The sequence below is a fragment of the Stegostoma tigrinum genome, chromosome 15, assembly GCF_030684315.1.
Source record: "Stegostoma tigrinum isolate sSteTig4 chromosome 15, sSteTig4.hap1, whole genome shotgun sequence".
Taxonomy (NCBI): Eukaryota; Metazoa; Chordata; class Chondrichthyes; order Orectolobiformes; family Stegostomatidae; genus Stegostoma; species Stegostoma tigrinum.
This window is the reverse complement of record NC_081368.1, coordinates 63,861,989-63,878,722: the sequence shown is the minus strand read 5'-3', so window position 1 is coordinate 63,878,722 and position 16,734 is coordinate 63,861,989.

The window sequence follows — 16,734 nt, the reverse complement described above, 5'->3', positions numbered from 1 at the left end:
TTTTTTCCAAGATTTTCAGTTTGCTACATTAAATCCACGTGTTACTCTTTTAGGCTACTGCTCCATTCATCAGTTGCTCTTGTGTTTAGAGGACAAATCCACAGTTTTCCCCTCCCACACTCACCATCCAATCACATGTATATGATGTATTGTTGGAGAGGAGGGAAAATGGGACAAAGTCATAATTAATGAGCATGCAGACACTTGAACTAGAACAAAGAATACGAGTTTGAAATTTTCATGCAAACACATGAGTTCATGGAAACTTAGATATTGTTGTGTCCAGCCTGGATCATGACAAAGATCAAGTCCTCCAAAGAAATAGATGACATATCCAGACTGTATCTCATTAACCACCCAGGAAAACAGGACGATGCCTTGAACTCTGAAAATATCATACCAGACATTGACAGTACTGCTAAAATAAACGATGAACATCTATCCGAGGCAACAGATAGCACACCGCAAACCGTAGTTGACAAGTGTAACAGGATTAAATCTGATTATGGTATGCATCCAATCTACTAAAGCATTTTCCAAATGTACAGAGATAACATTCATACATGCATTTTTGTACTTGATTAATCGAAAAAGGCATGCATTCTTTAAACAGAAAAGGTAAATGTATTGTGGCAAAGATTTCGAATCAAACAGGTGTTGTACCTTTCAGGTAGTTATAGGACATCACGACATGTGAAATTTCAGTATGAATGGACCACCCTCATCTTCAGTCACTTTGTCTGTCCAATGCAGTCAGTGTAGTGTCTTAGCTATGGATGTACAATCTACAGTAATATCAGTAAGCGTAAAAACAAGACTATGCGTTTAACTCTGAGATATTGAAGCCGTGCAAATAGTGCTGTTGATAAGCTTGAAGATATCTGACTCAACAAACATCTGATTATTTGTGATATATGTGTATTATATGGGCTAAAATACAGAAAACCACAAAGCGTATCAGAGACTGCATAAAAAGTAGAAAATTCAAGTAAAATGTTAACATCCTGAGGATGGCAAAGATGGACAATTAGCAAAAAGATACTGTCAGAGCTAAACCTCCCTTCCATTAATATGCAAGAGCAGCAAAATGATGCAATATTGGATCCTGACAAAAAATACATGAAGTTTGTCCAAAACATATTTGTGAAGGTGGTTCACTATCTGGAATTTTTATCTTCTTGCATTAGAATCATTTTCAGTTTTATACATTTAAACGAAAAAGGATTTTTGCTTTTCTAATGCCCACACACGATGGTTTACTGACTGTAACACCTGTGTTCAATTGATATATATATAGTGTATGCTTGAAGCTTGCTTTTCTTCATGCCACTTAAAAATTAAGGAATTACATTTAACTCCATCATTGCTTTGTGTCGGGTTTAAATGTATCTAAATCAAAGCCACACGTAAAGAAATTAGCATTATCCACAGGAGTTTCAGATCAAAGTAATACCTTCCAGAGATGTTTTTGATCGGGTCTGTCGGTTGGTGCTGACAAATAGCTCGATCCTGCTTTCACTGTGAAGTTTGACTAATATGTTTCTGTTATAGAAACCAAGGAAAACACTGTTGTTAAAAGTGCAGTTTGTTATGCCACCAGTGCAGTAGATTAGGATTAGCTTGTACTGACAAGTGCTGCGCTAGTTTGACAGTAATACAATATGACATTTTATTACAGATCAATACCTGATTTGTCGGTAAGTAGAACTCCAAACTCTGAGTCAGAAAGTTACAGGTTGAAATCTTGCTGGAGAACTTCAGTGTTTAATTTAGGCTGGCACTTTGGTGCAATATAAAGGGAGTTACAGCCTTGTTAAATGGGATGTTAAACTGAATGCCCCTCCGTTTTTTCCAGAAAGAGTAGCAGAAAGTTTTTTATTCTATATTTTTTCATGAGATGTGGGTGTCACTGGCAAGGCTACCTCTTACAGCCCTTGAATTAGTTATTTCAGAGAGTGGTTAAGAGGCAAACTCATAGCTGTGAAACTGGAGTCACATGTCAATTAGACTGGGCAGATTTCCTCCAGTAAAGGACACAGGAACACCACAGGCTCTGCAAGAGAAATTTAAAAAGAGCAATGAGAACCTAAGAAATAGGAGCACAAGTAGGCTATATGGTCACTCAAGTCTACTCTAGCATTTAGCAAGCTCATGGCTGATCTTCCCCGGGTCTCAGCTCATCTCAGTACTCAATTGCCTGATATTTCAAAGTCTATCTACCTCTTCTTTAAATATTTTCAATGATCTTGTCTCCATAACTCTCTGGGGTGGAGAATTCCAGACATTCGCTATCCTCTGAGAGAAGAAATCCCTTCATGTTTCAGTTTTAAATATTTTTAAGATCAGAGGAAGAAGGTTTAGAAATAACTTGAGGGGCAACGTTTTACATAAAGAGTGGTTAGTGTGTGGAATGAACTTCCAGAGGAAGTGGTGGATGCAGGTGCAATTACAATATTTAAAGGACATTTAGATAAATACAAGAATAAGAAACCTTTGCAGGGATATGGACCAAGTGGGACTCATTTATTCTTGGATTATGGTCACCATGAATTGGTTTAAACACAGGATCTGTAACTAGGTCCTACAGTTCAAGATTCCCCCAATAATGGAAACATCTTCTCAACATCTACCCTGCCAAACTTCTTCCAAATCTTCTGTTTCACTAATATCACATCTCATTCTTCAAAACTCTAATGAATTCTAATTCTAATCTGTTTAACCATTCTTGATCAGTCAAACTCCTCATTCCAGGAATCAGATCAGTGATTCCCTTTTGAACTGCCTCCAATGCCAGTATATCCTTTCATAAATACAGGGATGAATGCTGTAGACAGTAGTCCTCACCAACACTTTGTACACTCTTCCCTGTTTTTAAACTACAAGCCCCAAGCAATGAAGGCCAAAATTTGATCGGCCTTTTTATTTCCTTGCTATGCCTGCATGCTACCTTATTGTGTTTCAGGTACAAGAACAACCAGTTCCACTGTGCTGTACTTTTTCTTGGCATCTCTGCCCATTTAAATAATAGCCTACCTTTTGATTGTTCCTAAGAAAGTGCATAACTTCAAAATTTCTTACTTTAAACTCCACCTTCCAAAGAGTTCAAAAGGATATAAACTATTTAAGAGGTTGTCCTAATGTGTTGCTAACTACCTTAACCAATGCTGCAGAAATCAGGTTGGCCCTTGGGCATCAATCTCAGCTGGTATGTAGAGGAGATAATGGGAACTGCAGATGCTGGAGATTCCAAGATAATAAAATGTGAGGCTGGATGAACACAGCAGGCCAAGCAGCATCTCAGGAGCTGGTATGTAGACTGTTGCATTCTGTGCGGCCAATGAGAAAGCATGAAACTTGGAGAAAGATGTCTCACATAAGTCTGGAACATGCAACAATTGCACACTACTGGAAATCATGGGGTCCTTTCAAATGCTGTAGGAAATTATTGCCACTCATGTTATATAACCCATTGTTCAGGAATGATTGGAAGAACTGTCAGTAGCAGTACAGGTTGAGACAGAAATGTATCATGTAATTGCATTGCCTGATTCCAAGGTATCTATTTTAATGAGAGCTTTGGCTGTTTCCATTGGGAGCTGTTGATACCTAAGTTAAAGATTACATGATAATCAAAATGAGTAGATAACAAATGGCAAGTTAGAAAGTCAATGCTCCACAGATGCTGAGTCCTGCTTTTGGCCCAATTTTAGATTTAAACATGACTGCCATAGACAAAGGGGCATGACGGCTCAGTGGTTAGACCTGCTACCTCACAGCTCTAGGAGCCTGAGTTTGATTCCCGCCTTGGGTGATTATCTGTGTGGAGTTTACATATTGTCCCTCTGTCTGTGTGGGTTTCCTCCCACAGTCCAAAGACGTGCAGATTAGGTGGATTGGTCTTGCCAATCTATTTGTAGTGCTTAGGGATGTGCAGCATGGGTGGATTAGACATAATAATTATAGGGATAGAGTGGGGGCACTGGTCTGAGTTGAATGCTCTTCGGAGTGTCAGTGCAGAGCCAATGGGCTGAATCACCTCTTTCCACACTTAAGAATTCTAAATGGTATACTAGGTATCTTATTGTGTCTGAAGTGATTCAACTTTAAGTGACGAAGATGGGTTCACACCTGAAGTGTTAATTCACCTTTATTCTTTACAGATATTGATGCACTTTATCTTCAAGCATTTCTGTTTTCACCTGTTTGAATTGGTTGATTTTTCTTTCAAAACCTTTTATCCAGACACTTAATCTACTTAAGACAGAATGCCAGACAACTTAATAAAATAATTCATGAATCTAAAAGCCGTGATCAACCATAAGTCATTGTTTCTAGAGGAGTTAAGTCAAGCTTGACAAGAACTGTACTGCACCACCAGGAATTACTCAATATTAACACATTCACAAATTTATAAATAAAACTTAAATAATTATGGGAACATCTGATTGATGTAGCTTTAATAGTTGAAATCAATACACCATTCAGCACAGGATCAAAGGAGCTTTTCAAACATTTCATCGACAGTTGTCATTGGAAGCCCAGTTGAGAATCAAACCATAAAACATAGCCATAAATGGCTTGTGATAAGCCATAAACCACACATAATGTATAATACAATATTTACACCTACATCTTCCTGTAGTTCTCAGCTCCCATTAAGTGGCCAGAAAAGCTCAGCAGGTCTGGCAGCATCTGTGAAGAAAAAATCAGAGCTAACGTTTTGGATCCGGTCCTGAAACGCTAACTCTGGTTTTCTCTTCACAGATGCTGCCAGACCTGCTGAGCTTTTCCAACAATTTCCATTTTACAGCAGCTGCAGTGCTTTCAGTTCCAATTAAGTAGTGGTTTGAAGATTGCATTTTGCACCAATAAGTTCACTGCCCATGGATTAACATGGTAATACCTTTCATTTGAGGTGTATGTCACAAAATACCTTGAAGCCTGGCACCTTATCAATATAAGCTTGTTGACTATATTATTCATAAATTTCAGTTCTCACAGCTGATGAGCAGCAAACTTTGTACTTCAGTAAGTAACAGCTGTCTCTGTTAGGGAATAAAATGCTTATTTTTCATTTTCTTCACACATGTTGCTGAAGGTAACCTAAAACTCAATGCAATATAACGTTTCAGGAGTTGCTATGGTTTTGGGAATACCATCTCCTGCAGAGCAATTGCTCAAATATGAATAATTGGGATTGAGTGACTGGATATAATTTCTTAAGTTTTGCTTTATTATCCCCGAGGGTTTAGGAAGAAATCTTGCAGAATCTCCATTTGCAAGGTCAAGTAAATTAGATTGAAGTCTGCGGTAAGTGAAATTGAAACTGGGGCATTGAAGTGATGAAATTATTTTTCACATTCCATATCAACTATTTTTTTGAAACTAAAACTGTGAAATTGAGGTGAAAGGTAAGGCCTAGAGTTCAGAACACCATGTAGACTAAAAATGGAAAATGTAACAAAATAAAAACAAGTAGTATTAAGCAGATGACACCAAAAGGCAGTCTTAAAAATTGATAGGTTTAATAAGAGGAAATGGGAAGCAAAACCCATGTTCATTGTTTTAATCCTAGAATACAGCAAACATTTTATTAACCACACCTATGGGACCAGGCGTGTACTGGTTGATCAAATATTCCAAATAATTAAGAGGTTCATGTAATCAGTGTGAAAATACACACTGAGTAACGGAATCCTAACACGTCACTTGAAGAATAATGCATCTTTGCCTGAAATAAAACTTACCAGCCAAGAGCCTTCTCACTTCCACTCTCAATCAACAACTTGAATATTTCGGTATGTCGCAGCATTTGTGGAGAAGTTGGTTTGAAATTGAATCAACAGTTGATATTTCATGTGCCTATTTGATTGAACAACAATTATAATATTGAAGCAAATAAATTTTAAAGGCTATAATAATTGGACAGAGTAATACAGTAAATTTTGTTGTATTTGAGGTATGTAAATTTAGCTTTTTTTCCCCAAGGGTGGGGGCTTTCAAGACTAGGGTCATAATTTTAAGGTGAGAGGGGAAAGATTTAAAAAAGACATGGGGTCAATTTTTATTTTGCACAGAGAGTGGTTCAAGTGTAGAATAACTTCGAAAGGACATGGTGGGTGTAGGTGGAGTTACAATGTTTAAAAGATATTTAGATACATGCACGGATAAGAAATGTTTGGAGGGATATGGGTTGTGCGCAGGACGGTAGGGCTAGTTTAGTTTGGGATTATGATGGTCATGAACTGGTTGGACTGAAGGGTCTGTCTCGTGCTGTATGACTCTGGCCAGTTTATCGAGTGTGCCGATTCATAAGGTGCTGGCTAGAACAAAGCTTGCTGTACATTGAACATGAGATGGTGCAACATATACTCATTTCTTCACAGGTTTGGGTATCAGTAAGTTGCTTTCTGCTGTCAGGGACACCTCTTGTGATGACCTCCTGTCGCATTGGTCTTCACTTCACTCACCAGTTATCCAGGGCTGTCTCAGTGAGAGGACTGATGTAGCATTCATATGTGGCAAATTATTTGAAATGCTGTGCTTCAGGCTCAAGGCCGTAGGTTTGATACAAACATCCTGAAAACAGTGACTTATCCCACCAGTAGACTGAATTTCAACCTAAATCCTGAGGCGAACTACACAAACTTAATTTCTTTTACAATCCCTATGAATGCTAAAACAGAAAGGCATTAACTTCAAAAAAGAACACCAGATACTTTATTTCGCATGTTGGTGATTCTAAAAACCGATTTAAAGGTTACACATGTATTTGAATTTCCCTGAGAAAAGAATAACGACACTCCCTCATTGACTACGTAATAAGATAGTGAGCTGCCATAGTTACTGCATACTAGCTGTTTTTTGGATAAGACTGTATTTTATCAGTCATTAGCCATTGTTAATATCATACGGTAAGCATCTTCTACTTCATTAGAATGATTGGACGATACTTTTGCAAATATTCAGAAAAGGTCAACAGTCAAATAGCACTTCCAAAATTCAATTTTCTAATGAGAGATAAGTGCTGTTATACAGATGTTCTTTATGCTCTCCGGTGATTCCATGATTACAGGAAGCACGTGGGATAACACTGGTATGGAATAAATCTGGGGAATCTATTACAGATAACGGGAAGGTTTGTCAGTTTCTAATCTCTAGGGGCATTGCATGAAAATAACACCATTACATTAACCAGCCAGAAGAATCTGCAGCTCATAATCTAGGGCCATCTGGTGATACTCCATTGGCCCTTTTCTGGATCTTTTACATAATGCTCCAAATATTCCAAAACCTAACTTTGAAGCCAATACACATTCATTACAGTCAGCATAATGGCAAATTGTAGCAGTGGCAATGGCCTGGATGCAGCAAATATAACTTTGCATCCTCACATGAAAGGATAGAATTAATAAGTACATTTGATGGGTGCATATTCATGATCAAGAATGTATTCCTTTTATTCCTTCTCTTCTTTTGGCTTCTTATTTCTCTCACTTTATCACGTTCCCCTTTCTCCCTTTACCCTCTCTCTAACTGCTCTCCTCTGCCTCCTCTTCTCGGACTCTACTAGTCTCCATTTCTTCCCTGGTTCCTCTCTTTCCCTTTCCTCATAATTCTCTTCCTTCGCTTTTCTTTCATTCTTTCTTGTCATATCTCTCTATCTCACTTTTAGGGCTGAACTTTCATCTCAAGGCCAATAGCAAGTTTTGGGACAATTCCTGGATGTGGCCACCCACAGTAAGAAATGCTGATCCCAGAGGATGAATTAGCCTTGGAGGAAGTTCAGATGCACCCACCCAATGTTTGTGCTGTGGGACTCCATCCCAGCTTTAATAAGTGCCTGCAACCCTCATCCCCTCAGCCTTTACCAATTCCCACACAATATCCACGTTCCATCAATGCTACCTAATGCCTCCCAGACACCTCCGCTGCCTCTCACGTTCCTCCTGTAGTAAGGTATGTCCTTTTCCACACCTCCCATAGCCCATTAGCCCATCATATCGATGTAATCCCCTGGTCCCACATCCCCCTCTCCCATGGCATTTTATGTTTAAACCAAGCTTCTAAAAAGAAGTCAAACAGTGGTTCAAATGTTTACGTTGACGTTTCAACCAAGCCCCATTCCATATTCTTGGCCTAGAAAACCATTGGCCTTTCTGAATCAGCTGATCCCTGGCTTGATTGACACCTACAACTGTCTGATTTCCATCAATGTCACAATATTTGTTTATACAAGGTTAAGTGATTTCAAGTTTCTTTTGATTTTAAATACTGAAATTCGAAAGGAACCAGATGATTGACAGTTTTTATTGCCCTGCAGTGAATGGAACAAAATGAAAAGTTATGAATGCTTCTCCTTTCTTTAGAAAGAAAAGACTTTTATTTTACACATCTAACATTACTTCACAGCAATGTATTGTAGACAAATGGGCATGGAAATGCCCTATTTTGGCATGGGGATATAAGGACAATTGCATGGATCCAGGAGGAAGGTCATACCTTGCAGAGATGCATTAAGAGTCTTGAAGAATGTTCGGAGGACATACTGTGGATGTAGGGTTATGAGGGGCCATTGGAGGTCGTTCTGTGCATATGGTTTGGCATGGAGGGATTAGGAGCCAAGTAGGTTTGCATGTTGGAACACACATTAATAGAGGGAACATGAGGTCTCCTTTTGAATTTACCTTTCAAAAGATTACTTCTTACAGTCTGTGGAGTAATTCTGAATATAAATCTGTGATGGTACAAGCAGAAAATTTGACAATATGATAGTCAGAGGGCAACAACTCTGCACTTAATGGCGACATGATTTTAAACTTTACACATGTAAACTGAAAATAATTCAAATTGCTTTGTAATGCCTATGTCCAGATTACTGGTGGATTACAGAATACAGAGTTTAATAAATTAATTAACATGAAAAAAGTTGGACAAACCAGCCACTCAGTACACACAGAAAGGATTTAGATAAAGGGACATCAATTCACTCTGCCTCACCTAGTCTGAATAATGGGGCAACTGAGCTGTTGTCTAACATAGAGACAATAAGGAGTTCAGATGCTGGAAGCCAGAGTCTATAGGTGTGAGGCTGGAAAAGCACAGCAGGTCAGGCAGCGTCAGAGGAGTAGAAAGGTCAATATTTCAGGCCAAAACTCTTCATCAGGACTGGGGAGAGGGAGGGGAACCCAGAAATAAATACAGTAAGGGGGTTGAGCAGGGGTCAGTGGGAAGGGTAGGAGAGATTATGATAGGTGGATGTAGAAAGGGGCTTATTGTGATTGGTCCTTGGGAAGCGTGGAGCAGATCAGTGAGTAGGAAGATGGGCAGAGTGGATCAGGTAGAGATGTGAGGTGGAGTGGAAGGGCTGGATATGGAATCAGGGTGGGGGAAGAGGGATTTTGAAGCTGGTGAAGCTTCACCTCATATTCACCATGGACATACAGTCCCTGTATTCTTGTATTCCTCACATGGAGTACTTAAAATCCTCACACTTCTTCCTGTCCTGTAGGCCCAAATGGTTCCTCTCCACTCACACTCTCATTCAGTTCGCTAAACAGGTCTTCACTCTCAACAATTTTTCCTTCCTCCCAATTCCTGTAAGCCAAAGGGGTGGGTATGGGCCTGAGCTATGCCTGCCTTTTTGTAGGATTCGTGGAACAATCTCTGTTCCGTAACGACACCAGCACCATCCCTCACCTCTTCCTCCACTATATTGATGACTGCATCGGTGTGGCCTCAGGCTCCCACACAGAAATCGAGCAGTTCATTGCCTTCACCAACACATTCTATCCCCTCCTCAAATTGACCTGGACTATTTCAGATACCTCCCTCCCCTTCCTGGACCTCTCTGTCTCCATTTCCAGAAACTGACTCACCAACGACATCGATTTCAAAACCAGCAACTCCCACAACTACCTCATCTACACCTCCTTTCACCCAGCCTCCTGCAAAAATACTATCCCATACTCCCAATTCCTTTGCCTCTGCTGCATCTGTTCCCAGGAATGAAGCATTCTACTCCGGGATATCGCAAATATCCTCCTACTTTTGGAACCGTAATTTCCTCTCCTTTGTAATTAAGGATGCCTTCAACTGCATCTCCCTCCATATCCCACACTTCTGCCCTCAAATCCACTCCCCCAAACAACAATAAGGATCGAGTCCCCTTGGTGCCCACATCCTACCACCCCACCAACCTCCGAATCCAACGCAACATCAGCCGACATTTCCGTCACCAACAATAAGACCCCACCACCAAAAAGATATTTCCTTCCCCACCCCTGTCTGCTTTCTGCAGGGACTGTTCACTCCGTGACTCCCTTTTCAGCTCTACACTCCCCACCAACCTGTCCACCACACCCGGTACCTTTCCTTGCAAACGCAGGAGGTGCACCACCTGCTCCTATACCTCAAATCCCCCCCTCACCTCCTCCCAAGGGCCCTAAACAATCCTTCCAGATCCGGCAGAGAGTCACCTGCACTTCATCGAACCTGATCTACTGTATCCGTTGCTCCTGACATGGTCTCCTCTATATTGGGGAAACTAAATGTAGACGAGGGAACTGGCTCTTGGGCATCTGCACTCTGCACGCATTAACCACTCCAGCCTTCCAGTTGCCATCCATTTTAATTCCTCCTACATTCCCCCAGTGACACGTCCATCTTTGGCCTCCTCCGCTGTCAGAATGCGGCCAAACGTAACCTGGAAGAACAACACCTGATGCTTCCCCTTTGGAGATTGCAGCCCAATGGCCTCAATATTGACTTTACCAACTTCAAAATCTCTCCAACCCCAGCCTTATCCCATTTGTAGCCCTCCCCCTCCTTCTCATATCCCTGAGCTGACCTAACCTATCCATCTTTTTACTCGCCTATCTGCTCCACACTTCCCAAGGACTAATCACAATAAGCCCCTACCTGTATCCACTTATCACCATCTCTCCTACGCTTCCACCAGACCCCCCACATTCCCCATTTATTTCTGGGCTCTCCTCCCCGTCCCCAGTCCTGACGAAGGGTTTCAGCCTGAAACACTGACTTTCCTACTCCTCTGATGCTGTCTGACCTGCTGCGCTTTTCCAGTCTCACACCTATAGACTATATCTAACATATTCGACTTAATAACTATGAAATCCAAATGTTCAGCTTTAGACTTACCTCATCCATTACACTCTGGCGTGCAAGATATAGCAGCAGAAATAAACCATTCAGCCCATCAAGTCTGCTATATCATTCAGCAAAATCATGACCAGTCTGATAATCCTCAATTTTACTTTCCAACCTTTTCCCCATGAACGTTCAGTCCCTCACTGATTAAAAATCTATCCATTTCAGCTCTGAATTCACTTAATCAGCCAGCCTCGACAGACCTCTACAGTAAAGAATTCCACAAATTCACCACTCCAAGAGAGAGAAAAAAAATCATCCTCATCTTAAATGGCCACCTCCTTACTCTGAGATTATGGCCTCTGGTCCTGAATTCTCCAACAAACAGAAAAAAGACTCAGCATCTCCCCTGTCAAGGCTCCTGAGATACTACATGATTCAAAAATGCTGTCTCTCATTTTTTTGAATTCCAATGAATAGAGGCCTAACCCACTTAACCTCTCCTTATACTTTCTTTGGACTGTCTCTAATACCATATATTTTTGTAGAAAAGGGGCCAAAAACTGTTCACAATATTCCAGCTGTGGCCTGACTAGTGCCTTGTACAGACTTGGCAAGGCCTCGTTATTTTCATATTCCTTCTGGTCTGAAATAAAAGCCAAAAGGCATGTTAAAGATTTTCCTGGATTAGGTCAGATTAGCTCATGATTTCGTGGATGACACTGACCGAGTGGCATTTCTTTGTTGATGTTGCCACTGGGTATGTGTCAAACGTCCTTTAAGGGTTTAGTGTCAATATCAAATGTAAAGTCAAGTGTAAAACACATGTAAATGTAATTGGACCTGAAAGGGTAAGAGCAAGTGGGCTGTTATGCTCTGTTATGATACTTCAATGCATGAATCTTCTGCCAATGCTGTTGTCACACCATATGAATCTTCCTCGTCTGGCATTACCATGTTTCTCGAGGAATTATTCCATGGTTTTATTTCCTCTTGAGGAAAGGAAGAGGAGCATGCACAATAAATACAGGTTGCTTAGACAACAATTCCTTTGAGTATGCTGCAGATTTCAGCAACAAATTAAGCACAAAGAGATTGATCACAACATCATCAGCTAGCAGGAGCATCCTTTAGCTGGTAAACCTGAACTCTGCGACACCTAAAATTTTGACCATAGATCTATTCCAGCATTTTACTGATGCCAATCCAAGATCTCCACATGAGTTGATCTTTTGCATGAGGCAGGGCTGTACATATGAGTAGCAAAGGTATCTCGGAATTGATGCGAGTGATTGAGGAAGTTCTTTAATAAAGACTTTGTTTTATTTAAAACTGGTGATTTCCTTAGGGAAAACAATAGATGCTACTGTACTCTTATGCCGTACCTTCGACAAATCTTTTTTCGGAAATTCTGGTCCATTAACTTTTACGGAGCTGCTTTTTGAAATCAATAAATCGTTCTGCACTGTGGTCTCAGAGATGAGTGACTACATTTTCCAGAGAGGTGTGACCTATGGAAATGAACGATTAAACAGACCGCACCATAAAACAATAACTAATTGTTTATTATTCCTTCTCATCACAGAATGCCAAGGCATGCTAGACCTGTAAAAAGCAGAATATGTCCAATCCATCTAATTACCAGCCCATTTGACTACTCTCAGTCTGTAAAGTGATGGAAGGCATTATTAACTCTGCTATCGAGGGGCACTTATTCATCAATATTCTCCTCACTAATGTTCAGTTTGGGTTCTGTCTGGGCCATTCAACTAGTGCAGCCTTTGTATGAGAGTGGTGGTACAGGGACACCGTCTTGAATAATATGTATTGGAGCTCTTCAGTCGACACAAAGTTAGTACATTTTCTGCACTTCCAGAGAAATTTGTAATAACTAAGAGAAGCTGAAGTTTTACGATGCAAGCATATGTTATTGAATTGTGAAACCAGAGTTTGGTAGTATTCATCCCCACTGTCTTGTTTATTTTGGTCTCAATAGAAAGGACCAATTCTCTCTCTTGCACACCTAAATTTACAGCTCTCCTTTTCCTCTTTCACCACCTGTAACAACCCTTTGTCTTTTATTTATTTTCCAATCAGCCTGCTCAGACATGCTATTACGCACAGGTGGGATTTGAACCCAGGCCACCTGGTCCAGTACAAAAATAGAAGTTGCTGGAAAAGCTCAGTAGGTCTGGTAGATCTGTGAAGAAAAATCAGAGTTATTGTTTCAGGTCCAGTGACCTTTCCTCGGAACTGACGGTAGCTAGGAATACTTCGGTTTATGGAAAAGATGGGGAAGGGGAGGGGAGGGCGTAATTGATAGGTGGGGATACAGCCCAAAGAGAGAGAAGAGCAGTTGGATAGACAAAGAAGTTTATAGTGATCTGACTAGGGGGGTGAAAAGCTGTTAATGGGGTCTGTTAGTGACTAACAAGAGGAAGTGTGTAATGGCAGGCTATGGGATAACAAGGCCTGGTGTGTGGGGCAGGGGGATAGGACATGGAAGAGTGTAGGCCCTAAATTTTTTGAATTTGATATTTAGTCCAGAGGGCTGTAGGGTCCCCAACTGGAAAATGAGATGCAGTTCTTTCAGCTTGCACTGAGCTTCACTGGAACACTGCAGCAAGCCTGAAACAGAGATGTTGGCCAGGGAACAGGGTGGTGTGTTGAAGTCGCAGGCAATTGGAAACCAAGGCTCTTTTGTGCAGGTAGATATTCTGCAAAATGGTCACCAAGTCCACGCTTCCCTTGCCCAGTGTAGAGGAGACCACTTTGTGAGCTTCACCTGAAAGGTGTGTTTGGACCTTGGGATGGTGGGAAGGGAGGAGGTAAAGGGGCAGGTGTTGCACCTTCATCAGATACAGGGGAAGGTGCTGTAGGGCTGTGGGGGGTGTTGAGGGAGAAGGAAGTGTGGACCAGGGTGTCCCGGAGGAAACGTTCCCTGAGGAAAGCGAACAAGGGAGGGAAAGGGAATACACGTCTGGTGGTGGCATCTCGCTAGAGGTGGTGGAAATGGCATCTGATGATCTTCAGGATGTGGATGCTGGTGGCATGTTAGGTAAGAACAAGGGGAACACTATCGCTGTTGTGAGAGGGAAGAGAAGGAGTGAGGGCCGAAGTACGGGACATGGGTCGGACCTGGTTGAGGGCCCTGTCGACATCAGAGTTGGAGAATCCTCGGTTGACGAGAAAGGTGACATTTCGGAGGCTCCCTTGACCAATTTGGCCTCATCTGAACATATGTGATGGTGACGGAGGAACTGAGAGAATGGGATGAAGTCTCGACAGGAAGCAAGGCATGAGGATGTAAAGTCCAGGTTGTTTTGGGAGTCAGTGGGTTTATAGTGGATATTAGTGTCTAGTCTATTGCCAGCGAAGGAAACAGAAATGTTGAGGAAGGGAAGGGAGTAGTCAGAGATGGATGAGGAGAAAGTGAGGGCAGGGTGGAATTGGAAGCAAAATCAATGAACTTTTCCAATTCCAGATGAGAGAGGAAAGCAGTTCTGATGATGTTACCGGTATATCAGAGAAAGAGTTGTGGGTGAGGGTTAAATAGAACTCGAACAAGGAATGTTCCATGTATCCTATGAAGAGACAGGCATAACTGAGGCCCATGTAGGTACCCATGGCCACCCCTCTGGCCTGAAGAAAATGAGAGGACTTATAAGTGAAGTTGTTGACGGTGAAGGCAAGCTCAGCCAGGTGGAGGAGGGTGGTGGTGAATGGGAATGGTTCAGGTCTTTTTTTCCAGGAGGAAACAGAGATCCCTAAGACTCTACTGGTGGGGGATGAATGTGTAAGGGGATTGCACGTCCATGGTAGAGTGGAGGCATTGGGAGCCTGCAAACTGGAAACTTTGAAACTGGCGTAAAGTGTCAAAGGAATCATGGATGTATGTGGGCAGGGATTGGACCAGAGGAGAGAAAACTGAGTCAAGGTGGGAAGAGATGAGTTCTGTGGGACAGGAGCAGGCTGAAACAATGGATCTGCCTGGATAATCCAGTTGGTGGATCTTTGGAAGGAGGTACAAGTGATATGGTGGGGGGCTGGGGGGCTGTCAGCTCGGAGGCATCGGAGGTGGGTCATCTTGGTCCAGAGCTAGGGACAATATTACTATTCCACGAAGAGACCCTTCTTCCCCTTTGTCTCTTATGCTGTTTTCTACACCATCTGCTCTTTTTCCTATCTTCTGCTTCTGTCAAAAGTATATACAGAAAGAAACTCCTTTCAGTTCTGAAGAAGAGTCATACCAGACTCAAAATGTTAACTCTGTTTTGCTCTTCATAAATGCAGCCAAACATGTTGCATTTCTCCAGCATTTTCAGTATTTGTTTCAGATTTCCAGTATCGGTAGTGTGCTGCTTTTGTTTGGCATTATCCTTGGTTTTGCCAGGAATTTAGAGTCAGTGCTATAACAAGCTGCTTTAGAGAGAGATTTAAGCTTGGGCTGCGACGTCAAGAAGCTTTTATTAATATTAAACCACCAAACCACGGTCAAATGTTTTCTATTTCTCCATCAAAAATATAGAAATGAGGATTAGAATTGCCACTGGCTGTTGAAGTCTGGATTGTCCTTATTCTTCCTCACTTAAGGCTTCCAGTTTCTTGGGAGAGAGCAGGTCAGGACAAGATCGCACAGGTGTGAAAGTGGGGGAACCATGAAAGGAGCAGCCCAGAGAATGGATGCAACAACTTTCTTTCAACTTTTTGTTATTTCAAAAATTTATCATATTCATAAAAAGATATATGGACACACACACACACACACACACACACACACACACACACTGGCTTAGTCACAAATGCAAATTGGTTCTGTACAGTGGCATATGGAGGAACAAACAAACGTTGGAGTTTGACTCTATCCAACAAACAACGCGAAGGCATTTCTTACTTGTACAGGATTATATTTACAGATATTTGAGGCACTAAGATGGTCTGATAACTGAATGGATCCCCACTTGACTTCGACAGAAAGACCTTGGATGGTGGTCTTTCCACACCATGCCTTGGCAGCAGCTGCCCCAAGCTTTAGTGTGTCCCTCAGCACGTGGTCTTTGACCTTGGAGTGTGTCAGTCTACAACACTTGGTCAAGGTCAATTCCTTGTTCTGGAAGACTGATAATTTAAGGTAGACCAAAGAGCATTTTTCACTGAGTTGATGGTCCTCCAGGTGTCGTTGCTGTAATTTTTAAAAAAAATTACTCAGGGGATGTGGGCTACTCTGGCTAGGCCATCCTAATTGCTGCAGGTCTGGAGTCACATGTACACCAGGCCAGGTAAGGATGGCAGATTTCCTTCTCGAAAGGATGTTAACAAACCAGATGGGTTTTCCTGACCATGAACTTATGGTCCTCATTAGATTCTTAATTCCAGGATTTTATTGAATCCAAATTCCACCATCTGCCATGGCAGGGTTTGAACCCAGGTCTCCAGAACACCAACCAAGTTTCCGGGTTAATAATCCAGCAAAAATGCCACTGGGTCATTGCCTCCCTGATTGTCTTAGTGTGCTTCCCGGGGAACAGACCATACAGCACAGAGTCCTACATCATGGAGCCTCGAGCTCCCAAAGGAATATTTCTGATTTCCAAGTTGGCTCCAACTTCCTTCCAATGACTGTCG